This window comes from Ovis canadensis, chromosome 12 (assembly GCF_042477335.2).
Source record: "Ovis canadensis isolate MfBH-ARS-UI-01 breed Bighorn chromosome 12, ARS-UI_OviCan_v2, whole genome shotgun sequence".
In the NCBI taxonomy this organism is placed as follows: Eukaryota; Metazoa; Chordata; class Mammalia; order Artiodactyla; family Bovidae; genus Ovis; species Ovis canadensis.
Window position 1 is genome coordinate 86,358,818 of NC_091256.1, and position 25,829 is coordinate 86,384,646.

The 25,829-nt window shown below is 50.5% G+C and overlaps 1 long non-coding RNA gene across 1 annotated transcript; it reads right to left on the minus strand.

Moving 5' to 3' along the window:
• Positions 1-3,028: 3,028 nt before the first annotated feature.
• Positions 3,029-16,847, minus strand: LOC138416182 (uncharacterized). The gene is made up of 3 exons (XR_011247570.1): positions 16,677-16,847; positions 8,423-8,658; positions 3,029-4,713 (listed from the first exon to the last, which is right to left on the minus strand). It is a non-coding gene; the product is annotated as an uncharacterized lncRNA (long non-coding RNA).
• Between the last annotated feature and the right edge of the window lie 8,982 nt (positions 16,848-25,829).

Sequence of the window (25,829 nt, forward strand, 5' to 3'; positions counted from 1 at the left end):
GTAATGTCTCTGCCCTTCAATATGCTGTCAGCCTCAGGCTCAGCAACCTGTAACAGTACATTACCCTGAGTTTGTCAGAATGTGTAGGCTTTGGGAGCAAGCCGTGTGTGTGTGTGTGTGTGTGTGCATGTGCGTGTGTGCGTGCGTGCTTGCGTGCGTGTGTGTTTAGGGGACAGTGTGGGGTGGCAACTGGTTCTTCTTGTTGCTGGACAGCTTGCCCTGAGGGACCCATTGCTGTCTAGAGGAATCAGAACTTCCCCCGCCTTTGATTTGAGCATCTTGGTGTGGCAATGGCTCCACCTGATGGCCATGCTGAGCTCCTACCGCTCAGTTTGGTTCTATTGCCTTCATGTTGGGTTTCTCTCCCCTGCAGCCCAGCCCTTCAAACAGCCTAGTCCAGAGGATTCCACACCTGAAGCTCATTTAATTATAGACGGTGACGATTGGAGGGCACTTGAAAGATATTTTCAAGTCAACAACCTATGGCATAGTTACAAACTGAGGCCCTGAGAGGGGAGGTAGCTTGCCCGGATCACCTGGAATTCAGAAGTCCTGAATCCAAAGCTTTCCCCACTCTTGTGCTGGGACCTCAGGGTTCCTGCAGTTGGATGTCCTGAAGCTGGTGAGGGCAGGGTCAGGATAGGTCTGGGGCTTCGTGTCTGGGGCATTTCCTCAGAGGGTGCTTTCTCAGGTCTGGGTAGCCAAGCAAGTCCCCCGACCTTGGTTCCCTCTGCTCTGCCTGCAGTCAGCCCTGGAGAATTAACCTTGGACTGTGGAAAAATGTACCTAGGTGTATCTTCTGCTAAATTTTCATTTCATGGAAAAAGAGGACTGTCCCCTAAGACTGGATATATGTGTTGGTGGCAGAGTGGCCCCCTGGTTTTTCCCTTGAAAATGCTTTATAATAAAGCAGAACGCATATAGAGAAATAAACTGTACAATAAAGGTAACGTGCTTGAACCATCCCCAAACCATTTCTCTTCCTCAGCCTGTGGAAAAATTGTCTTCTGCAAAACCGGAAGGGTTGGGGCCCATTAGACTGTAGAGATGGGATCAAGAATGGTCACCGCTGGGAGCAGGGCGATAATAGTGGCAGTAGGGAGACGAAGTGGAATTCAAAAGGACATTTTGAAGGTAGAGTAGGTAGGACTTGCTCCATCATTTATTCCTTCAAGTGATAATAACAATAATCATGGCTAACATTTATTGAATACTGGCTGTATCAAAATTGAGATGCTGTATCAAAATTTAAATAGTGTATTTTTGGTTTAGTAGCCACAGAACCCCTATGAAGTAGGTTCTATGATCTCAGAAAAAGAAATGGAAACTCGCTGAGAGTAACAAGGTCCTATGCTAGGGACTCGGTGGCAGAGGCAAAGATGAACAAGACGTGAGTTTGAATTCACGGATCTTTCTTGGCCATGCAGTGCCGCCTACTGGTGGGATTCTAGTCCCCCACCCGGGATCAAACCCGCGCCCCCGCCTGCAGTGGAAGCATGGAGTCTTAACAACTGGACTGCCAGGGAGTCTCAAACGCACAGAGTTTTACATCTTGGGGCGAATACAAGTGCATTCAAACAAACACATAAAAACAAAGATAGAAGTTCCCTGGCAGTCCGGTGATTAAGAACCCGCCTGCCAATGCCGGGGGACATGGCTTCAATCCCTGACCCAGGAAGATTCCTCATGCCACGGGGCAACTAAGCCCACGCGCCCAAACTACTAAGTGGGGCTCTAGAGTCCATGAGCCTCAGCTGCTGAGCCCACAGGCCCCAACTACGGAAGCCCTGGGCTCCCGAACTAGAGCAGCCACAGCAACGACAAGCCCTGGGATCAGAACAAGGAGTGGGCCCTGCCCGCTGCCGCTGGACGAAGTCAGCGCGTAGCAATGAAGACGCAGCGCAGCCAAAATAAACAAACGTGCGGCAGAGAGGGAGAAGTAACCGAGAGAAGATTCAATGAAGTGCCCTGTTCCCAGAGGCGGGCGGGACCCCTCCCAGCAGGGGAGAGTAGGGGCTGGCTACGGCCAGGCAATGTCTGAGTGGGGCTGTAAAAATGGCTGGGAATGTCTGAGGCTGATAGAAAGGCATACATACGTGTATGTGGAGATGGGGATATAGGGAGGTAAAAGGTCCTTTCAGAACACTGTCTTCTGGGCCTTCCCTGGCGGTCCAAGGGTTAAGACTCTGCTTGACCACTGCAGTGTCTGCAGAGTCTACCCCTGGTTGGGGGACTAGTATCTCACCAGCCCCATGGTGCTGCCAAAAAAGAAAAAAAAAAAAATACTGTTTTCAATCTCACAGTTACCAGAGGGGAAAGAAGGGGGCAGGGATACATTGGGAGACTGGGATTGACTACTTGTATGAAACAGATGACTAGCAAGTCCGTGTACAATGAAGTGAAAGTGTTAGTCACAGCCATGTACGACTCTGCAATCCCAAGGAGTGTAGCCCGAGAGGTTCCTCTGTCCATGGAGTTTTCCAGGCAAGAATACTAGAGTGGGTAACCATTCCCTTCTCCAGGGGATTTTGCCAAACCAAAGACTGAATCTGAGTCTTCCATACTGCAGGCAGATTCTTTATCATCTGAACCACCAGGGAGCCCAACAGGTCCTCATTGGCGACCTATTCAATAGGGAACGCTACTCAGTACTGTCATGACCTGTGTGGGAAAAGAATCTTTTAAAAAAAGAGTGGAGATATATATATATATATATATATATGTATGTATGTATGTATGTATAACTGATTCATCTGGCTGTACATCTGAAACAACATTGTAAATCAACTTTACTCCGATAAAAAAAATTTTTTTTAAAGAAAGAAATTAACCATTGTATGTGACAAATAAAAAGTGTTTTGAAGTTCCAGGAAAACAAAGCACTGTTTTCCAGTGTGGCAGAGGAGTAGGAGGTATGAAGGGAAGCCAAAAACCAAAAAGATGTGTATCACAGTTTGTGTAGGGCATGTAATGGCTGACCACAGGCATTAATTAGATGTATTCAACAAAAGAGAGAGTCACTGCAGAGTTTCCATTTATTCACAGATTTATTCATTTATTCAACAGTTTTCTGAGTGCTTATTTTAAGCCAGGTACTATGCCAGGCACCTGGGATAAGACACAGTCCCTCTGGCAAGGTTTTACACTGGGTATGTGTGGAGGGAGAGATGACAGACTCAACTCAATGGAGTTGAATGTGAGTGCTCTGGTGTAGGGAGCTTTCGGGAGGAAGGGGCATGGAAGTCAAGGAAGGCTTCGCAGAGGAGGTGACATCTCAGCTGACCCCGGGGACAAGCAGGATTTAAAAAGGAGAGACCGGTGTTCTAAGAAGAGGCAGACGCCTTGGCCCAGGCACAAGCTGAGGGTGGCCATCCCAGAAACACGAGTGATGCTTTAAATGCGCAAGTAAATGGTATGACTCCAGTACTCTTGCTTGGAAAATCCCATGGACGGAGGAGCCCGGTGGGCTGCAGTCCATGGGTTCGCAAAGAGTCGGACACGACTGAGCGACTTCACTCTCACTTTTCACTTTCATGCACTGGAGAAGGAAATGGCAACCCACTCCAGTGTTCTTGCCTGGAGAATCCCACGGATGGCGGAGCCTCATGGGCTGCCATCTATGGGGTCACACAGAGACGGGCACGACTGAAGTGACTTAGCAGCAGCAGCAGACGATATGATCCTTCTTTCCATCTTTTGTTTCTGTGCTGAGACTTGCTATTCATTCTTTTATTTTAAGTTATTGAGCAATGTTATCATTGTTCAGTGAAGCATGTTTATGCCGGTTGTTTTTAAATCCTTGTCAGATAATTCCAACATCTCTGTCATCTCCGTGTTGGCATCTGCTAATTATCTCTTCTCATTCAAGTTGAGATTTTCCTGGTTCTTGGCATCATGAGGGATTTTAAATTGCATCTTGGACACTTCAGGTATTGTGTTGTGAGACTGATCTGTTTCAGCAGGGCCTCTTTCCTACTGCTCTGCCGGGGCGGGCGGGGCGGGGTGGAGGGTGACCTCCTGGCTACCGCCAAGTGGGGATAAAAGTCCAGGGTCTCCATGCAGCCGTCGACACTTGCAGAGTGGCAGGCATCTCGTTATTGCTGGACCAGAGCAGAAGTTCAGCAACCCCGCTAGGTCTCTGCTGATACCACCTTGGTGCCATGTCACTCCTTGAGTCCTGAGGTCCCTAGCCTTGGCTTTGCCTTTCAGATGTTTGTTGTATCTGTGATGTTCAGGATTTTAGGAAGCACTTAACCAGAGGAAGAGGGAGAAAGTGGATCTGCTTCATCTTGTCTGGAGCTGGATGTTCATGTGAAAAGTATGAGCAAGGAGAGGAAATCACTAGCGATGAAGCTGCAGAGCCAGGCTGCTGGAGGCCAGCTCTTCTCAAAGCCCTCTGACACCATACAGAAGTGAGAGTTCTCCCCATCGATAATTACCATATCAGAAAGTAAAACCGAGAACATTTCAACCTTTTCATTAATTCATTTAAAAATAACCTCATTGAGTATATAAATGTACACATTTTAATGGAAAATAATTATACTTTCCAGGACAAAAGCAAGTCAGGAAAGGAGAAGCTTTGTTTTGCAGTTTGGTAAATTTCTTCACTATCTGCTTAATACAAACTGCTGATTCTCTTAAATGCTTCTATATTCAATCTGTGGTCATATTACATGTCACTTGGCCTCTGGAACACTCCGTTGTGCTATACTGATGGGAGAAAAAAAAGTGAAAGAAGGCAAATAACGTTTAATTATCATGAAAATAATTTTGACCTTAGTGACCCCTTTGGAAAGGTCTTCAGGACCCCCAGTCCTGGATCACACTTTGAGAACTGCTGCTCAGGAATTCCCTTTTTCAGGGTCTACTAGCCCCTGTGGCTACTAAACACTTGAGATGTGGCCAGTGTGAAGGAAGAATAGAGCTTCCCATTTTATTTAATTTTAATTAAGTCAGCTGGAACAATATAAATTTTTTTGTTAAATATAATCTTGTTATTTTGAATTCATTTTTCACTTACCCTTGGAAAGTGAGCATCTGAATTGAGGTATGTTGTACATATGAAATAAAGGTCAGATTTTGAAGACTTAGGATAAAAAGTAAGACATCTCATTAATAGTTCTTATATTGGGCTTATGCTGCTATGATAAGATTTTGAATATATCGGATTATAGAAAACCTATTTTTAAAATTCATTTCACCTGTTTTTTAATAACTTTTTAAAATGTGGCAGCATTTAAAATGTAAAGTTACCAGACTTCTCTTCCAGCCCAGCGGTGAAGAATCCACCTGCCAATGCAGGGGACACAGGTTTGATCCCTGGTCGGGGAAGATTCCACAATTCACAGGGTGATTAAGCCCCAGCACCATGACTGCTGAGCCTGAGCTCTGGGGCCCAAGAGCCGCTACTACCGAAGCCTCCACACAGCTGTGAAGACTCGGCAGGGCCAAAAATAAATAAGCAAATTTTCTGTGAATAGTTACTTATGTAGCTCATATTATATTTCTAGTGCTGGGCGAGACTGCTGTAAATGAATCTAGATGATGAAAGCTTATATGCCTTGTGAAGTCTACCTTTATTTTGAAAGGAATATAGAGCTACTGACAGGTCCCGAGAAGGGAAGTGACATAATCAGATGTGTATTTTGGAAAGCTCGCCCTGGCAGAAGCATGGGGCATGGATCAGAGGAGGAGCCGGTTAGGAGATGGCTGCACTAGTGATGATGAGGAAAGCGCACAGCCTGGAGGAGACAGAGCGGGAAGGGTGGCCGCAGGAATAATAATGGCATTGTGGTTGCCTAGGGGAAGAGCATCCTTGTTCTCAGGAGCGGTTTTGTTGTTTGGTCACTCGGTTGTGTCTGACTCCCTTGTAACCCCACGGACTGCAGCCCGCCAGGCTCCTCTGTCCATCGGATTTTCCAGGCAAGAATACAGGAGTGGCTTGCCATTTCCCGCTTCAGGGTTTGACCCAGGGATCAAATCTGCGTCTCACACATTGCAGGTGGATTCCTTACCTCTGAGCCCCTGGCAAGGCTAAACATTTTAGGAAACAGATGCAGAACTCTTTAGGGATGAAGTGTCATAATATCTGCAACTTTCTTTCTTTATCATCTATCAGTACATTTTATTTATTTTTAATTTAATTTTTATATTGGAGTCTAGTTGATTTACAATGTTGTGTTAGTTTCAGGTACGCAATGAAGAATATACCCACATGTACCCACTCTTTTTCAGATTCTTTCCCTGTAACTTACTTTCAACCACTGTATTTACATAGAAACTTCACACACACACACACACACACACACAGTACATCTGTGAGAGAATTGCAAATAGCATCTGAACATTACTATGAAAAGACATAAACCTAAGGAAGAGAAGCAGGGAGAGAAAGCAAATGAGACATGAAATATCAGCAATTGTGAACCTAGAAGTAATCCAGCCAATAGGGGACCGTTTTACTCATCTTTTAACTCTTTCTATATTTTGACATTTTTCAAAACAAAAGATGGGAAAAACAATGAAAAAACAAAGAACCTTAATATGGTGGTTGGATATGAGAGAAAGAGGTAAAGAGTCAGCCTGCAATGCAGGGGACACAAGAGATGCGGGTGCGATCCCTGGGTCAGGAAGATCCCCTGGAGAAGGGAATGGCGGCCCACTCCAGTATCCTTGCCTGAAGAATCCCATGGACAGAAGAGCCTGGCGGGCTACAGTCCATGGGGTGGCAGAGAGTCGGACACAACTGAGCAACTAAGCACGCATGCACACAGGCAGAGAGTGTACAAGCTGAAGTTTCTGAGCGGGAACTTGGCTAGAGACACAGACTTGGATGACTTTAAAATTTAGATGTAACTGAAGGGGAGTTCCAAGCTGTCAAGGGTGTGTGTGGAGATGGAGAGGAGACGGGTGTCGGGATGGAACTCCGGGGAGCACTGACTTTTTAGGGTCAGCCAAGAAGGCTGCCATGGTAGCCAGCGTCCAGGCTGGCCCCCAGTGCTGTCTCTGATCTTCATACTGGTGTGTGGTCCTCCCTGATGTTGTACCAGGGTCGGGCAGTGTGACAAGGGCGGAAGTGATGGGACAGCACCCCTGAGATCTCAGCCACAGGTGCTCATTCTCCTTGGACCCCTCACCCTGGGGAAGCCACCTCCCCGTCACCAGCAGTCCTGTGCAGAGGTCCACGTGTGAAGAACTGAGGCCTCCTGCCCAGAACCATGCAAGGGAGCTTGAAGAGCTGGAAGAGAATCTTCATGAATGAATATCAAGTGAGACTGCATTTCAAGAGAAAGCCCAAGTCAAAACAGCTCAGTTAAACTGCTCCCAAATTCCTAACCCTCAGAAACGATGCTGTTCTAAGCTGCTAAATTTGGGGGTAATTTATTATGCAGCAACAAATAACTAATAAGGATGCCTCAAATGGAGACTTAAAAGGATGGTCAAGGAGACATGCAAATGTTAAGCCTGACACTGCCCACTCTAGCTGGCAACGCTTTGCATAAATTATTTTATGACAGGAGGCCCTGGGGTCATAAGGAACCAGGGAAGAGATTATTTCATGGAGGAAGTTCTGTTATTCCGTGTCAAATGCCACCAAGCGATGGAGAAGTGGAATTTTCAACAAAGGGGTGATCGGTAACCTCAGTGAAAGCAATCAGTGGGGTGTGGGAGGGCAGGAACCGGATTAGAGTAGATTGAAGAGTAAGTAAGGATAAAAGCTAGAATTTTTCCATTATCACACTTAATTGAGGGGGAAACCCCTTATGATAAGTACCAAACCCCCACTTTAAGGAAGAGAAATCCAGGGTCACATTGCTACTATGTGGTAAAATCTGGATGCCTCCACCCCAGAAGCTTGTTAAAGAATTCTAACTGCATTGGTGACTCTTTCTGGGAAGAGAGCGGATAAATTCTGTAGCCTCATCCCATTTCCAGCGATGTTCTTGAGTCAGAACAATTTTGGTGCTCCTGCCAGCTGCCCAGCTGGGATGGATGCTCCTTTGTCTGTTTCTGCCCAGCTCCTGCCTTGGGAAGAGAACTGACAAATTAGGGAGAGTGAAGAGCCTTTCTTTCATTCATTCCATAGCTATTTATTGAGCTCTTTATAAGAGCCCCAGCTACCGGCCAGCCTTCACAGACGGGAAGGGGCTCCCAAAGTGATGTCTTACATATGAAGCCAGAACTCCATAAGCCAAAGAAAACCTTTTTTATCTTCCTGGAGAAGAGGCCCTACCCAAGGTTGAATAAAGCACAGCAGATTCAGCAAGTGTAGCATCAACGAAATTGAAGCAATCAGAATAATCACTCAGCAGTGATTAATAGCAACAACTCTTGGGGCTCATACATGAAGCTATAGATACGTAGATATTTCTAGCTCTAAATCTGTTTAATGTCTTGGGTCTTCAGTCAATCAACTCACCTTCCTATGACCCACATTGCCTTCCTCACAGAAAGATTTCCTGAGAAAGTTTTGCTCTAGAATGAGAACCACTTCAGACCAGCTTGAGCTGCATTAAGTGACCACATGGTGTCGTGATCCGCCTCCCTGGCTTTGGAATCAGACAGGCCTGCCCTGGGAGTCCAGCTCTGAAGAAGCTGTGTGACTTTGAGTGGGTCACTTTTTCTTTTTACATCTTTCACTTTCAGATTCCTCATCTGGAAAAAAATGGAGATAATATTATCTACCTCCTACCATGATTGTTAGGGGAAACACTGACTGGCACCACCCACTCTGGCCCGTAACCATTTATTTGCATGAGTTATTTTGACAGCAGGTCCCGGAAAGGAACATGGTATTACCTAATAAGCCACCACCAACCGGAGGAATCTGGGAAAGGTCAAAAGGAGACGACAGTCCTTTAATCTCCCAGAATCCTCTTTGCTGGAGTCCATCCTGGCTGAGCAATGTACACACCACTAGGAAGGACCGAGTCAGAATGATTAACCAGAGACAAGCTGGAAACTAACCCCACAACCATAAAACCCAAGACTGTGAGCCATGTGGCGGAGCCGTCCTCCTGGGTTCCCTTGCCTCCCACACTCTCCACCCCTGCTCCCCTTCCCAGTAGAGTCTCTTGCTCTGTCAATGTGTGTCTTGGGCAGTTTGTCTTTGAGTGTAAGACAGAAGCCCACTCTCGGGTCCTAGAAGGGGTTCCCCTTCCTGCAACATGACCACAAGTATAACAGGAAGAAAAAAAATTATGCGAAAATAGGACTGCCATATTTCTTCACTCTAAGTGGGGCAGGAGTCATCTCAGAGGCCATCTCAGGCCATCTCATCTCAGTGGCTCATTTGTTGAGGAGGACACTCTGGTAAACTTTCGTGGCTGAGACAAGCAGCTGAGCTGCTCTATATCCCACCATCTCTTTAGCTCCTCTGACCCAGGACTGAGAACAGCCCAGACTGGAGACATTTGTTCAAAGAGCTAAATGTATTTGTGTGACTAAGTAACAGGAAGCTGATGTTTTCAGGGCAAGGTGGAGAACAGCAGAGACATGGAGGAGAGGGCTCTTAGGAAGGAAAAATGGCTGCAAGCAGGGCTCTGGGTAGCAAAAGAGCCAAGGGAGAAGGCACAGGCACCAGGGAGATGGGGAGCTTTACTGTGGTGAGCTCCAGCTACTGCTCGCTCTAGGTGGCGCTATAACTTCCTGTCTTGCCTCTTGACCGTCAGTAAAAGTCTTCCACTCAAAATGGCCCTGTGCTCTGGGGGCTTTCCGGACAGAAGGAAGGGAAGAGTTCAACTTGCTCTGAGACTAAGAGGATGCAGGAAAATAACTGTGAATTCAGCTTGAGCAGGAATTCATAAGAAACCAGGATCATGAAAATGTCAGTCCATCCCCCAAGAATCCTTGGAAATCTTGTGCAGGACATGGACAGCCCACAAAATTTGGTCTGGGGGCTTGGGATCTTTAAGGAAAACATGTTCTAAGAAAGCTGGCAAAAATCATATTACATCAGGATTAAATGAGAGAATGTACAGAAACCAATTAGCTCAGAGCCCAACCCATGATCAGCACTCACTAAAGGTAGCTTCTTATTATGATTTAATGGGCAATTTCCTCTTTTCTTCACCCTTTTGAACTTCAAGGACTCAGAGTCTACTTGAAAATTATGATGTAGACATTCATTTATTCTACAAACATTTATCAACTCCCTCCTATGTAGCAGTCAGTTTAAATAACTTCAGGCAGTAGTGATGGTCACAGCTCGTCTGTTTGGCCTTAGTATGTGCTAAGTGCTTTACCTGGCTTGTTTCATTTAATTCTCATGACAATCCTAGGGAAAGTTGGAAGTGTTAGTCGCTCAGTCGTGTCTGACTCTTTTTGACCCCATGAACAGTAGCCTGCCAGGCTCCTCTGTCCATGGAATTTTCCAGGCAAGAAGACTAGAGTGGGTAGCCATTTCCATCTCCAGAGAATCTTCTCGACCCAGGGATCAAACCCAGGTATCCTGCAACTGTAGGTGGGTACTTTATCATCTGAGCCACTAAAGATGCCCAGTCCTAGGGAGGAACCTAGGATTATAGTCCTACTTTATAAATGAGCAGGCTGAGGCACAGTGAGGTTAAGGGACTTGCCCAGACCACATGGCTAGCCAGTGGGAGGGGCAAGGTCTGAACTCAGGCAGTTGGATTTCAGTGCACTCTTTAAAACTCCACACTGCACTGTTTCTGAATGCACCTGACGTGTGTGAGTGGTGGCCTACGAGAGGGAGGGATCACGAGTGAAGGGTCTTGGGGAGATAAGCCTACAAATTATGGCTACGATTTTCTTGCCATCTTTTCCCTCCTACCTCCCATCCCCCTTCTAACTGTCGCTGTCAAGAAGTGGCTGGCACCAGCACTCTGACCCTTGCTTTTGCTCATCCTCTGATTTAAGGTCTCCCATCCTGCCTGTGCCCATCGTTAGCAAATGGACACATGAAGAGGGAGAGAAGGAAAAGACCCACTGAACCAACCAGAAGACAATGAGAAGCTGTGACTATTTTGCCATAATGTAGCACAAGAACAATAAAAAAAATCAATCACTTGGGGGGGGTGGGGACGACTTTCCTATAATCAGCTATTAAAGGCTTGTACCACTTAATTAGTCTATTAATTAAAACTGTTCTCCTCCTTCCACATGTTATCAGCCTGCAGAGGCAGAGAAAACTCAAACCCCGGGGGCAGAAGATAAGAGAAGTAAGAAAGACTGAAGTGCGCAGCAGATTCAAACAGCTGGGCCTGTGTGTGTTTTAAAAGCACAGCGCTTAGTGCCCAGGGCAAATCCACCTGCTAGCATGAAGGGAACGTTTATCAAAAACCAAAAGGCTGTTGTCTTTGTTGAACAGAAAGGGAAAAGAAAAATGATTTCATCTCTAAAGAGAAAAACCACCATCACCACACACAGGGATCTGTGAAGGGCAGATCCCCTGGGTGTTCCCTGGGGCACCGGATACAGTGAGAAACAAACACGCTCACGGCAAAGGCAGCGTCATCAGAAGACTCCGGAGCAAGGGGACTTGGCCCTGATGCTGACGCATGAGCTTCTTGGGGAACTCACACACACTGAGTTCCTACTACGTGCCAGGCACCGCCTCCGTTCTCTATGTCTGTAACATCGTGTTTTGATGACTTCTTCATTCTTAGAGTGTCCTAGAGTTGCTTTTGTGCACTCAGCTGCTCAGTCATGTCGGATTCTTTGTGACCCTCTGTCCACGGGGCTTCTCCAGACAAGAATACTGGAGGGGGTTGCTACTCCGTCTTCCAGGGGATCTTCCCCATCCAGGGATTGAACACACATCTCTTGTGTCTCCTGCATTGGTGGGTGGATTCTTTACCGCTGCGCCACCAGGGGAGCCCAGTATTTCTGGAAGTCCCCAGAAAGGCACCTCCTATGAGCCCTTACAGCTGTGAGCACCACAGCAGTCACTCAGTGCTTACCCTTCTGTTCTGGCTCTTAGTGGCCCACGGCCCCTGCCCACCAAGAGCTCAGAGAAGCCTCTCATCATGCCGTGGCTGACCGTGTCAAGCGAACTCAAAGGGCCCAAGAACTTACAAGTCATCCTTGAGCAGCTCAGATAGACTCTAAGTTCCGCAGCTCTCTCCACGCTCCTGGGAGCACCGCGGCCTTTGGACTCCTTTCCTGTCCTTTTCAGGCTTTCCGCCACCCTCTGCCCTCCCCTGGTTACCAAACACACACGCCCATGCACTGGAATGGAGGTGAGCAGACACAGAGAGGGGGCTGGAGGCAGGGGTCTCCATCAGCAACAGCCCACCAGCAGGGGTGAGGATACTGTCTTATTGTAACCCTCACATCAGCCATGTGACAGACCATTAGCGATCCTATTTTGCAAAATGGGGAAACTGTCACCCGAAGAGGGTTAGTCATTTGTCCAGGACTCCACAGGCAGTGACAAAGCACTCAGATGAGCTCAGTAAATAGTTGCTAACACACAAATTGAAAATTTGGAGGCAGGAGCAGCTCACCAGCTTCTGGGAACTGAAGCGGGGGGTCCAACTATGTGATAAAAGGCAACTGTCAGTTGAGACTACCCCTCTAGGGTGGGAGATGGGGCAGAGATAGGGAGTATAGGGTTAGCTTCAAGGTCAGCTCCTCCTGAACCCAATTTTGCTGGATACCTGTTGTTATATAATCCACTTTCGGCCAACAACTCATCACACCTCCCCCCAACCTGGGCCCCACCCACAAAAAAACCCCTGTGGAAACGGTTAAGTGGACATACGTTAGCTGTAGGACACTCAGAATGTCAACACGTTAGAGGGGAGGGGCAGTGGTAATGTGGTGGAGAGAGCCTGGACTTGGAACCCAGGGACAAGCTTCTGTTCCTGGTAACCAGCTGGTGCCCTCAGGCAAGTTATTTCCATCGTCCACCCTCAGCTTCCTCATACGCAAAATGGGAAACATCAGTCGCCTCCGTCAAAATGGTACTGAGAGGATTAAGCAAAGTAATCCAATATTACTATTACATAGAGAGAACGTCAAAATTACAAAGGGCTTCTACATAGACACCTGGCAACCCTCAGAGCAACCCAGAGTATTATTATCCCCATTTTTCAATTGAGAAAAAAATCCAAGACTCAGAAAGATTGGAACTCATTGGCAAACAATGAGTAGTGTGATTATTCCCAAGCTGCGGGCCTGGCCCCATCACGTCTGACTTTCAGCCAAAAGGTGTCCGTCCCAGAGTCCCCTATCTGGGCTGGGTGTCCCATTCCCAGCTTTCATTCACCAGGTAAGCAGTAAAGGTCTGCGCTCCTATCTGGCATCAGGGACCGTGCCCAGCGTTGAGTACTCTACTGCAGCGCTCCCGGCATGGCAGAGAGAGTGGGTGTCAGCTAAATGAGGAACAGTCTCTGTGATGAATGTTTCCAGGTGGGAAGGACAGGTGACATAGATGGAGACAGACGCAGAAGGGAAACTTGGAAGAATGAGGAGGACACACACATGTGCTAAGTTGCTTCAGTCCTGCCCGACTCTCTGCAACCCCATGGACTGCAGCCCGCTAGGCTCCTCTGTCCATGGGACTCTCCAGGCAAGAATCTTGAGTGGGTTGCCATCCCCTCCTCCAGGGGATCTTCCCCACCCAGGGACCAAACCCGAGTCTCTTACCTCCCCTGCGCTGGCAGACAGGTCTTTACCACTAGCACCACCTGGGATGCCCTAATAAGTAGGACGTAGTCTCACAAACCAGGGAAGGGGGTTCTCACCTCAATGTGGGGAAGAGCTTGATATTTGGCACAAGTGAAACACCAAGGGGGAGAGAGGAGCAGAGAGAAAGGAGGCCAGAGGGTTAGCGAGGGCCAGCGCCTGGAGGCTGAGAGCTGGGTGAAGGACTTTGGACCTCGTCCTTAATAAACGCAGAGCTGCCTGAGTGCTTTCAGCAGGGAAGGAGATGATATTTTTGGAAGATCTTCTGGCTGGGATGTGGAGACTGGATCTGAGCCTAGTGAGACTGGAGGCAGGTAGGCCAGCTAGTATGGAGACAGATGCAGGAACTGAAGCAAGAAATAATGGTGGTCTGAGCTTGGGACGGGGCCATGGAGATGGACTGAAGGGCAATCTCTGAAACAGACTGAGGGCATGGTGACTGATGGGGACGAGAATGCAGGGAGGGAAGGTAGGGGAAGGAGTCAAGCGTGATACCAGCTTGTATCTGGACTGTGCAACTGGTGAGTGAAGGTTTCCCTTATTTGACAAGGGGGCATTTGGGGCAGAATATCTGCTATTAGTCAGGTGTCTCCTGCATGAGCCTGGACCCCAAATTCACTCAGGGACCTGTAAATTATGTCTGTCTTGCCCAGCGGAGAAGCAATGGATGAGAAGATCCTGCTAACTTGAGAATGCCTGCACTATGGCCAGAGGCTCATGACACTGTACAGGAGGCAGTGACCAAAACCATCCCCAAGAAAAGGGAATAAAAGGCACAATGGTATCAATATCAACAACCTCGGATATGCAGATGACACCACCCATATGGCAGAAAGCAAAGAGGAACTAAAGAGCCTCTTGACGAAGGCGAAAGAGGAGAGTGAAAAAGCTGGCTTAAAACTCAATGTTCAGAAAATGAAAATCATGGCATCCAGTCCCACCACTTCATGGCAAATAGATGGCGAAACAATGGAAACAGTGACAGACTTTATTTTGGGGGCTCCAAAATCGCTGTGAATGGTGACTGCTGCCGTGAAATTAAAAGACGCTTTCTCCTTGGAAGAAAAGCTATGACCAACCTAGATAGCATATTAAAAAGCAGATACATTATTTCGCCAACAAAGGTCCATAATAGTGAAAACTATGGTTTTTCCAGTAATCATGTACGGATGTGAGAGTTGGACCATAAAGAAGGCTGAGCACTTAAGAACTGATGCTTTTGAACTCTGTTGCTGGAGAAGACTCCTGAGAGTCCCTTGGACCGCAAGGAAATCAAACCAGTCAATCTTAAGGAAATCAACCCTGACTATTCATTGGAAGGAATGATGCTAAAGCTGAAGCTTCAATACTTTGGCCACCGGATGCCAAGAACCGACTCATTAGAAGAGACCCTGATGCTAGGAAAGATTGAAGGCAGGAGGAGAAGGGGACGACAGAGGACGAGAAGGTTGGATGGCATCACTGACTCAATGGACATGAGTTTGAGCAAGCTCTGGGAGACGGTGAAGGACAGGGAAGCCTGGCGTGCTGCGGTCCATAGGGTTTCGAAGAGTCAGATACGACTGAAGGACTGAACACCAACCAACTTGAGGATTCTACTTGCCAGCAGGCAAGGTGTGGACGTGTGTCGGTGGTGAAGCACCTGGTATGAGGGGCATCTGGTTCTTCTGGAGCAAGGGCATTGGTTTCCCTGGGTCTCCAGCAGACCTCCTGTTCCCTCAACCCAGCTTCCCTTTGATTATTGCTTCCCTGGTGGCTCAGAGGTTAAAGTGTCTGCCTGCAATGCGGGAGACCTCAGTTCGATCCCTGGGTTGGGAAGCTTTCCCTGGAGAAGGAAATGGCAACCCACTCCAGTATTCTTGCCTGGAGAATCCCATGGATGGAGGAGCCTGGTGGGCTACAGTCCAGGGGGTCGCAAAGAGTCGGACGTGACTGAACGACTTCACTTTCACTTTTCACTGTCAAGGGCATACTGTGTAAAGCACCTTCATAGATGCAGAGAGAGAAACTATAAGAGTTTATAACCTAGAAGGTGTGAAAAGACAACTAATCACAAAAGTAACTACAGGTCCACATGAATAGGATTAATAGTCATAAACGGCATAGAGAGCATGTTCCCAGGAGGCCGTGGTCATAGATACTTCTGAATGGGAAAACCAGGGAGGAAGTGGTATTCAAGCTGGTTGTAAAGGAGAGGCAAATATCTACAGGCATAAACGTGGGATTGCAGTAGGCAGGTATTCCTGAAGGAAGAAAAAGCATTAGCAAAGAAGGTCACCAGCCCCATCTCCTGCTGTCTTAGGGTACCTTAAGCCGGGGTGCAGGGAGCTTTGACAAGTCTGAGAATTCCCTGATGGTGCAAAAATTATGTTTAGGGATGAGTGTGTACTTTTCTGGAGAGAGGGCCCACAGCCCTCCTTCAGTTCTCTGAAGGGTCTAGAGTAGAGAAAAGGTTTTATTTCACAGGTGGGTCTGAGGCACCTAAAGGATATCAGTCCTGAATATTCACTGGAAGGACTGATGCTGAAGCTGAAGCTCCAATACTTTGGCCACCTGATGGGAAGAATTGACTCATTCGAAAAGACCCTGATGCTGGGAAAGATTGAGGGCAGGAGGACAAGGGGACGACAGGGGATGAGATAGTTGGATGGCTCGATGCACGTGAGTTTGAGCAAGCTCCAAGAGTTGATGATGGACAGGGAGGCCCGGCGTGCTGCAGTCCGTGGGGTCGCAAAGAGTTGGACACGACTGAGCGACTGAACTGAAGCATCTGCATGTCTCTGTTGTTTTTAAATAAGAAACTTCCTTCAAGAATTGTCCAGTGCACCCTTCGGATCTCTAGACAGGCCCGAGAAGGCCCTGAAAAAAAAGGTAGCTCACACGGGCTTCCCTCCCTTTGCCCACCCTTGCCCCTCGCCCCACCTCCATTCTACGAGTGGTCACCACGCTCACCCGTCTCCACCGCCTTGAGGTCAATAAGGGAGGCAAGGTCAGAGCGCCAAACGGGAGAATTGGGGACTCACGCAGAGGCTCTGGGACCTCCTTCGGAGACGCGGTGGGCGGGAGCCGCTCTGCGCTGAAGCTGGAGCCGGAGAGGTCGGCCTGCGGGGTCCCCCAACCCCGTGAGAACCCACAGCCGCGTTCTGGGCCAGTCCGCGGCCGCCGGCCGGGCTGCGGCAGCGCCCCCAGGCAGCGGGGCTGCGGTGCCGGCGGCGGCCGCTGGGCGGCGCGGGGCGGCGCGCGGAGCGTGGGAAGCGCGGGCGCGGGCCGGGCTCGCTCACGCCCGGACAGCGGCGGCCGCCGCCGGGCCCGAATGCGGAGCCGCTGCGCAGCTCGCGCCTGCCGCGGGGCGCACCGGGCGCGGCGAGGCGGCCGTGCAGCCGCTGGCGGGGAGGGGGCGGCCGCTGGAGGTAAGAGCCGGGCTGCCGATCGGGTGGGAGCGGCGCGGCGGCCAGGCCTGCGGCCAGTCTCCAGAGCCCCGGGCAAGGCTGGGGGGCTCCTCTCCCGGCCCTGAGGGGGCGATGCTCCGGGCCTACCGCGATCGGGTCGCCCCCATCCCCGCTGCGGCGCCGGCCTCCCGCCGCAGCTGCCCTGACCGCGTGGGTGGGAGCAGACTGGGGCCGGCTTCTGCCCTGGCCGGCACCCCACCACCCTGGGCTCTGGGGGCCCGGGGCCAGCAGGGCGTGGGAGGCAGATGATCAGCGCCCCCACCCACCCGGAGGCCTGGCCCAGGAGCCCCTGCCCACTCCTCACCTTCCGCTTCTGGGCTCCGCAGTGGGCGTGGTGCCCCCCTCTGCTGCAGAGGGGGGGCGCCCTGGAGTTGAGGAAGGCCGTGGGGGAGGAGAGCGCAGAGACAGGTGGTTGAGGGGGCGAGCGATGGTGCGGGAAGGCTTGTGATCTTAATGCGTATTTCTTTCTCGCCCCTTCTTCGCGGTGGGGTGGGGGGCGGAGGTTCGCGTGGAGGAGGAGGCGGGAAGGCCGGAGGCTTTAGGCTCGGGAGAGGCAGGCGCAGCCAGAGATGCCACCGGGCAAATGTCCCTGTTAGATGCCCGCCGCCCCCCAAATTAATGACGTGGGTGTGGCGGTGCAGGTAGAGGAGTTGGATGAAGACCTGGCCCCGAACTGCCCGGAACTGGCCGCGGCCGGTGGCCGGGCTCCCCGCTGCATGTCTGGGAGCCGCATGCACTAAGCGCTCTGCAGCGGCTGGGGGTGGGGGCGGCGGGTGGCCATGCCCTCTCATCCTCCTGGCAGCTTCAGCCACGGGGACAGCTCCCGAGATGGGGGCTGGGAGAAGGACCTGGGGGTGGGGGCGGTGTCCGGAGGGGAACGGCAGTCTCCAGGCCTGCAGACTAAGTTCCTAGGTGGTGGGTGGGCCAGGAGATGGTGGGAGGTGGGAGCTCTAGGGAAAGCAGGTAATGTCCTTAAGACCACCCCCCCCCCCCCTTCCAGCTTTGTCTGTAGCCATCGACCAAAATTTGGGATTCTCATTTGCCAAATATGCTTAATTTCTTTTTCTTTTTTCCTCTTTCCCTTTCGGTTTGTTTTGTTTTTTAGAGGAACTGCAAATGACACAGCAGAGGGAAGGCTGGCCCAGCCAATCCCGGAGCCGCTGCAGCGCCGGTTCCCCGCACACACTGTGGCGCAGGGACGGAGAGGAGGGGGCGGCTGGCCCCGCGCCTCCCCTGCCGTTCCCCGGCCGCTCCCCGGGGAGGAGGGCAGCTGGACGGAGGCTGCCTGGGGCCAGGGTGCAAGGGTGCAGCCGCACCTCCCTGCTGCCCGGCGTGGGAAGAAGAACGCGGAGCCAGGCAAGTCTCCCTCTGTGTCCTCTGAGGTGGAAGGAGCATGTAGAGACAGGGCTGCGGCGGCCAGCGCCCGGCCTTGCTCTGGCATCAGCGGCCAGAGGGCTGTGCCTCCAGCCCCTTGGGTTTGGTTCTGCTCTCGGCCCGTCCCTGGCACTTGACAGCTGCGGCGTCGCCGTGCTGATTGGTGCCACCATGTTATATAACGCTTATATAATCTCCCGGGGCGAGCGCTGCGTCTCCGCTCTCGGGTCGCACAGCCGCTGTGTCCGTGTGGGAGTCCGCATCTGTGGAAGCTCGTGGGCGGACCGACACCATCATGCTCACCCTGGCTCCCTCTGCTCGTCCCGGCTGTAGGAAGGGACCCAGGAGAGCTCACTCCCACCGTCTGGAGCTGACCCAGAGTGGTTGGCTGGACGGCCTTCCTCCCGTTCTTGTCCCTTCCATGTCCCCCTGGCCCCGTGGACTTTCTGATGGAGTGGGTTCCCTTCTTGCGCTCTGAGGCCACTTTTTTGTTCTCGGGATCCCTTGGCGTAGCAAATGGGTATGGTGAGATGACCCCCCAGAATGTTGCAGTGGAAGAATATACGGTACACAGGGTTGGATAAAGAGAGCGAGAAACTGAGGTTTTGAGCAAGAGTGACTAGAAGGATGGGATGATGGTGGCCTTCTAAGAAATCTGGAGCCGGCCTTAGGGCCAGAGGATGGTCAGGGAAGGGTGTTCAGGGAAGTGGATCAGACGGCAAAGATAAACATGGTGTTCTTTTACCATACTCTCCACTGGGCTGTCCCTGGTTACCAGGGCAACAGAAGCAGTGATGAAAATCATGCCTTTCCTTCAGTGGAAAAATCTGGCTCCTCCCCCCACCTCTTCCTTCTCTAATCGTGTGCAACCTACCCGAAGAGTGATGGCTCCAGGGATCAGAGACCCCAGTGTGTTCATATCAGGCCCCCTCCTTCCCCATTTTCGGTCATCTTTCCCTTTCCTGCGTTCCCCATCCCCCCCAGAGCTCAATAATTGGCAGTTGAGGAGGAGTTGGCCTGGATGGAGGGGGAAGGGCATGGACGTCATTGCAGGGCAGGGTGAGCAGAGTGCGTGGGCAGAGATGTGGATGCAGGAGTGGCTGGCCCACGAGGAAGGCCAGGCATTTATTAGCTGGATGGAGCTTGTGCCTGGGATGGTAGGAGCTGTGGGCGGGAGGGCGGGGGCGATGATGGAAGGCCTGGAGAGTGTGGTGGTCTGGGTGCGCAGTGGTGGGAAATGGGAAGGCCCCGAGGTTTCTGGTGTGGCTGTGGCTCCCGAGGAAAGCTCCAACTCATTCATTCAGTGTTTTTTTGGTGCCTCCCATGTGAGGTAAGGTTCTGGGAACTGCGAAGACACAGGTCAGTAGGATGGACCTTGAAGAGATCATGGTAGATGAGAGTGGGATACGTATACCAGGGAAGATCAGCTGGCATGGTTACAAGCCTAGACTCTGGGGCTCCAGGCAGGAGACTGGCAGTATTCCAGACTGGAAGTGATAGATTAAGGTGGAGGCTGCAAGAAAGTGGAGGAAGAGGTAGTTCGCAGAGCCCTCTTGGCTTGGGCACAGGACACGGGCAAGATAAGATGCTGATGTTTTGAGCCTTCGTGATTGACAGAAGTAGCAGAATCAAGGTTCAAACTTGCTTGGGGGAGTCATGTTTGATTTGCCTTTGGACACACTGCCCAAGACAATGGCAGGGTGTCTGAGTAGAAATATTTATGGTCAGGCAAAGAGAATTTGCGGTGGAAATCCGTTCTGGGAAAACACTTGGAGGAAACCGTATTATTACGAAGCTTTGAAGGTGTGAGGTTGCTGAGAAGGTGTGGAGAGAGAGATCCCAGGGCTTGGGACATGGGCCTCGGGCTGGGTGAGGCTCTGAGCCTGGCACTTATTACCAGGGCCCGCCCAGACTGCCGGACCAGATTTCTGCTAATGAACGCCCACATCTCCTACCAAACCACACCCTTTTTTGAAGTTCAGGTTTCTGTTTGAATTTTCTTCTCCCTGGTAACTATGTCCAGGAGGATATGTCCTGGAAAGATAGATATGTGCGCTTACCTCTCCAAGCTCTCTCCTTGACCTTTGCTCTACGATCCGCTTATAAATTCCTGAGAGGCCCTGGCCTGTGCTACAGAGATGCGCCATATGCCTTCAGCCTCCGCCGGCAAGGCTGTTCTTTCTGGCTCATTTCCAGTCACCACTGCAGGAATAAGAGCGCTCGACAGAGGCCTTTGCCAGCAACGCGATCGTGAGCACGTCACTTCCGTTTCCAGGCTAAGGCCTAGTCTAAGGGTCTAGTTTCTTCCAGCTCTGAAGACTTCAGATAGGACGTCCAGTTTTTTCCCTGCATTTGCCAAGGTTTCTGTTGAAGACCAGACGTTTGAAACCAGCAGCCCAGATTTCTCTGGTGCTTTGTGGTAGGGGGCATGGGAGAAATCCCTAGACCAGGCCCCTGTCTCCAGATTGGGCGGGAGCCCTGCAAGTAGCGGGTGGCCCGTGTTCTTCTTGGGAGCGTGGAAATACTAGAAGGGTAGTTTTTCCCCAGTGACCAGGAATGGGCCAACTTTGGCCTGTGGGCTGATGCCTGCTTTTGTAAATAAAGTTTGATTGGCACACAGGCCCACTGTTTATGTCTCTGGCTGTTTTCACGCTGCGTTGGTACAGCCGAGTTGTCGCAATAGAAACTGTATGACCTGCAAGCCTAAGTCTTTACTGCCTTGCCCTGAAAGAAAAAAAAAAAAAAATTCACCCCTGTCCTAGAACACCAGAAAAGTGCTTGGGTCACCACTGAGGGTGCTTGCCATGGTCAGATTCCTGGGGTTCTTGAAGACTGTGCCTTGGGCCTTCCTTGGTGATATCCCATGAGAGGATGAGGCAGCAGGTGAGGTGGTAGGTTCTTAGAGTCAGCCCCAAGATAGTACTCCCCGTGTCTGGGAAGCCCCTTCTGTGTGGATCCCTTTTCCTGAAGCCTTTCTGTCCCCAGCCCCCAGCATCCCCCAGCACAGACACTTCTTTGAGCCCAGAGGCCTGAATTCCTTGTCAGGGATGGCTTGGGGCCCTGGTGTGACAAGCTACCTCCCCTCTCATTTCTCACGCCCCTGCAGAGGAGAGTGGACCAACCGGTGTCTGGTGTGGAGGAGAGGCCCATAGGTTTTGACGAGTCCTGCGGCGTGTTTCTCTTGATACCTTTGCCTTGCCACTTCTGGCCTCACTGTGCCCTTTTGGCTGGAGGCCCTGAAGATGCGTCTGCAGAGAGGGTCTGCAGCCCAGCGGGGCCTGTCTGCCAGAGCCGGCCCCGCTGCCTGGGGTTGGTGGGGTGTGAGCCTGGGTGGCTCGAGGCTGGAATCCCAGCACTCGGGATCCTTGCTGCCAACTGTACTGGGTCCTCTCGGGTCCCGATTTCCACTTTTTTTTGACTCAGTCCTCAAACTGGAGTCTCAGGGGAACTCCTGGCGAGGAACAGGATGAATTTCAAATTCTTCCTTTTACAAAACAGCAGCCTCAGGGCAGTCGGGTCGCTTCTTCTCAGGGCTGAGGTAGAAAGTGAGACACTTTGGTGGCGAGAGGAAACAGTGTGTGCAGAGCCGTGCAGGAGGGGGGCAAGCGGGTGGTGACTGAGGTTTATTCCCATTGCAGCTGGAAGGGAGGAGGCTGGCCAGGGGAGGCGGGAGCCAACGACCCAGAATAGCAAAGAAGACAGAAGCTAAGCACATCCAGAGCTGCTTTTAGCCAGCAATGGTAAGCCTGGCTCTAGAAGTCTTACTTCTCACCTCCTCTACACACATTTCCCCCAGAGGCCCCGGGGACGTTTTCTTCTCATTGAAGAAAAAAGAAGAAAGGTCTTTATCAAAAATCCTCTCTAAATACCTTTCAGTCCAAGGTGACCCCACACTACCTTTCAGTCCAAGGTGACCCCACACTACGCGGGTTTCCACAAATGTTCAGACAAGTGCACTGACTTGGAGGAACATTCATTTGCTACAGATTTATTAAGGATCTGTTCTGGGTTGGGCATTGTGCAAAGCTTGGTGGGGATACAGATATCTAGAGGATTCACAGAATAGTCTGGAAGGTATGTGGGCAGTTGAACCGATTTTAATAGGACCTGCCCCAGATCATTTGAAAAGACCCTGATGCTGGGAAAGATTGAAGGCGGGAAGAGAAGGGGACGACAGAGGATGAGATGGTTGGATGGCATCACTGACTCAATGGACATGAGTTTGAGTAATCTCTGGAACTTGGTGATGGACAGGGAAGCCTGGCGTGTTGCAGTCCAGGGGGTCACAAAGAGACAGACACTACTGAGTGACTGAACTGAACTTCCCCAGATCATAAGCTTTAGGCAAGCGCATTTGTGTCTGTCGCGTTCATTGCAGCAGCCCAGTGTGGGGCACTGCGCTCGGCACTTGGCAGGCACGCACACCCCTGAAACTGGCTGACCCATCCGCGCAGGCTCCCACGTCCCTGTAACTGACTCACCCAGCCCTGTTCGGTGTCTGTCCTGGAAAGCAGGAGGGTCCTGAGGAGGTAAGTGGAGCAACACAGGAGCTCACAGGAGCCCTCGTGACAAACCTGGGCAAAGATGGGCTCTTTAATAACAACCGGACAGACTGGTTATGTGGGTGCCGTTAAGGAGAAAGGATGCAGACAGGTTGACCCTGTTGGGAAGGAGGGACTTTTGACCTTTGGACTGTGAGAAAGGAGGAGAATGACCTGGGACAAAGAGGTGGGTCACCATCCCCATGTGACCGGGTAAAGCCAGAGGGGCTAAGGAAGAAAAAAGAACCAGCCGGTGGCAGGGAAGGTAGGATGGAGTCAGGAGAGGAGAAACCAGAATGGGAGGGAGCCTGGAGGCATCACAGGCCCAGGGAGGACACGGAGCTGAAGCAGGGGAAGATGCTGGCAGTGGCCGTCGGATCTGACCGGCGGGCCTCCTCCCAGTGATACGATCGTGACCAGACATGACCCAGAATACCACATTTCTCTGCACTGGTCAGGCACAGGGAAAGTGACTGCAGTTTGAGGTTATAGTTACTGTGGAAGTTTTTGTGTATCTGCGAAGGTAAAGAGCATAAGTGATCTCGGTGGCTGCCACTCAGTTTTATCTTGTAATCTACGCACGGCACTGTCTGTTTCATTTGTATATTCATCAGCCTTATCCCTCACTCCCCTTTTGGATGATTTTACAGCAGATCCAAGGTATCATATTTCATCCATAAATACTCCATGATGAATCTTTTAAAAAGTATTATTTTAAAAAACATAACTCCCGTAGTATCACTCCCAGCAAAAGCACTGTCATTCTTAACGTCACCAATTATCCATTCAGTTAGGTTTCCCTTGCTTGTCTCAATTTTTTATTTTTTTTGGACACAGTTGGTATTTTGTTTGAATCAAGCTCCACACAAGGTCCCCATGTTTCATGTTGTTCATGATCAATCTCAGCGTCTCTGTTAGGAAAGAGGATGCTCTTTCGGGAAAGCTCGATGCTGTGCAGTTCTGTAGTTCAGATTTACTTAGCTGCCCTGCCCCCATCTCCAGTCGGCTACCGTTAACAGCTCTCCTGAGTTTTGTGAACCATTTGGTGATTTTTGAGTATCCTTCATTATTCCTCTTGTCTTTGTGGTGTAACATAACTAGTCGTTTTTTCCTTCGTTTGATAAGTATTTCTCGAGAGTCTTCTCAGTGCCAGACACTGGAGCCGGCACACTGCGGTGGACAGGCCGGCCTTTCTCTTGAGGAGCTTCTAGTCTGACTGCGTGGGTGCTGTCGAGGGCCTGCTGGCTGTCCCTGACCCTGTCCAGCTGGCCAAACTGGGTGGCCGCAGGCGTCCCTGCTGGTCCGACAGATCCACCGTGTCCTCGGGCTTGGTGTTGGTGCTCTCATGCTGTCCTCTCACGTGGGTGATCAGTGGTGTCCCCGGCTGTGGCAGCTGCGGCAGGTCCACGTTCCGTGGCCTTGCCCGGGGATTCCAACAGTGTCACCAGCTGACCCTGCGTGCGTCTGCAAGACGCTCTTGGGCCTGAGCCTTTGTCGCTGAGCTTGACTGGTGGCTTGTAGAGGGGTGAGTGGAAACACATGGAAGGTGTTCGGAGCGGCCACAGGGCTCAGCACACACCGTGGTGCGGGACTGTTCCTGGAGCAGGGCAGCTGTTTCTCTGCCTCTGTGGATTTCTGGGGACCTCGCGGCTCTGGCCCTTAACGATTAGGCCACCTGGGTAAAGTGTCTGCCTGCAATGTGGGAGACCTGGATTCGATCCCTGGGTCAGGAAGACCCCCTGGAGAAGGCAATGGCAACCCACTCCTGTACTCTTGCCTGGAAAATCCCAGGGACAGAGAAGCCTGGTGGGCTATAGTCCATGGGATCGCAAAGAGTTGGACATGATTGAGCGACTTCACTTTCACTTTCATTTTCATGATTCTTGTTGCAGTTTTCGAGTTCAAATGCAGGTATATTGCGGTTCCTGATTTATAGTGTCTGAGCCTTTTTTTAAAAAAAAATCTTAGTTCATAAAAATTAATGTATTCTTAGATACAAAGGCTTTCACCTTCTCTAGATCTTTTCTTGTACACGTAAGATAATACCGATTATATGAATATGCTAAGGTATGTATTTCTGAAGGCTACATAGTGTAGCCTTTGGTGATATGGTTTTATTTTCTTCTAACTAATCTTTATTTTGATTGTGCTCTGGTATTGGTTAAAACTTTTAAGCAAATTTCCTTGTGTGTTGTGTCTGTGTGCATGTTTATATACAGCAAGGCTGTTCTAACAATACATCATACACTTTATAAAATAAAAAGTGAAAATGATTGGGTGTCTTGTGTTCCCGCGTGAACTACTTACGGTTCTGTCTGAGGGCAGCCGCTCTTCTTTGCTCAGAATTTCATCCTGAGACGTATTCAGGATGCTCTTTCAGCACCTCCCTCTCCTCATGGCATCACTGCTTCTCTCTTAACTGGATCGTTTCGATATGCTGCTATTTTTCCCATCTTTAAAAAAAAAATGCTTCTTTGACCCCATCCATCTCTTCCAGCTACTGCCCCAAACCGTTCCAGTCCTTGCTTCCTTCACTCCCCCTCTCTCATCTCCCCAGTCAGGCTTGTCCGAACCGCTCCGGGCAACAGCGCTCTGGCCACGGCCAGCGGTGACCTCCTTGCTGCTACACGTAGCAGTCCCTTCTTGGTCTTCATCCTGGTATCAGCGGCTCCAGCAGTGTTGGCCCAGCTGGTCATACCCTTTCCCTTGGAGCTCTTTCTTCACTTGGCTTGCAGGGAGCGTGTTTCTGGTTTTCCACCTGTCTTATCGGCCGTCCCTTTCAGCATCTCTGCTCCCTGACTTCTCATTGTTA